This window comes from Anarrhichthys ocellatus, unplaced genomic scaffold (genome assembly GCF_004355925.1).
Source record: "Anarrhichthys ocellatus isolate YVR2014 unplaced genomic scaffold, GSC_Weel_1.0 scaffold78, whole genome shotgun sequence".
NCBI lineage: Eukaryota > Metazoa > Chordata > Actinopteri > Perciformes > Anarhichadidae > Anarrhichthys > Anarrhichthys ocellatus.
This window is the reverse complement of record NW_022280108.1, coordinates 2713151-2713488: the sequence shown is the minus strand read 5'-3', so window position 1 is coordinate 2713488 and position 338 is coordinate 2713151. Positions and strand designations below refer to the sequence as shown.

The 338-nt window shown below is 41.1% G+C and overlaps 1 long non-coding RNA gene across 1 annotated transcript in view; it reads left to right on the top strand.

The window, feature by feature from the left end:
• LOC116398129 (uncharacterized) overlaps positions 1-338 on the top strand; it is a 4469-nt gene that overhangs the window by 2763 nt on the left and 1368 nt on the right. The gene's annotated exons all lie outside the window — the stretch shown is intronic.

Sequence of the window (338 nt, the reverse complement as noted above, 5' to 3'; positions counted from 1 at the left end):
GTGTGTGTGTGTGTGTGTGTGTGTGTGTGTGTGTGTGTGTGTGTGTGGGATGTAAATGTGTGATTTAATGGTGCTGCAGCACTTTAATAAATAGGTTTTTTATTGCTGTGAACCTCTAAGATCACACATCATACACACACACACAATAACACACACACACACACACACTCTCGGTCACTAAGGTTAATAGAGTATTCAGATGTAAATCTCTTCCTCTTCTCCTCAGTAATGTCTTCATGTTCTTCCTGTTTCAGGGAGCTTTGAGTGCAATATGATGTTAACATGTTTCTCTCTCTCTCTCTGTCTCTCTGTCTGTCTCTCACTCTCTCTGTCTCTCT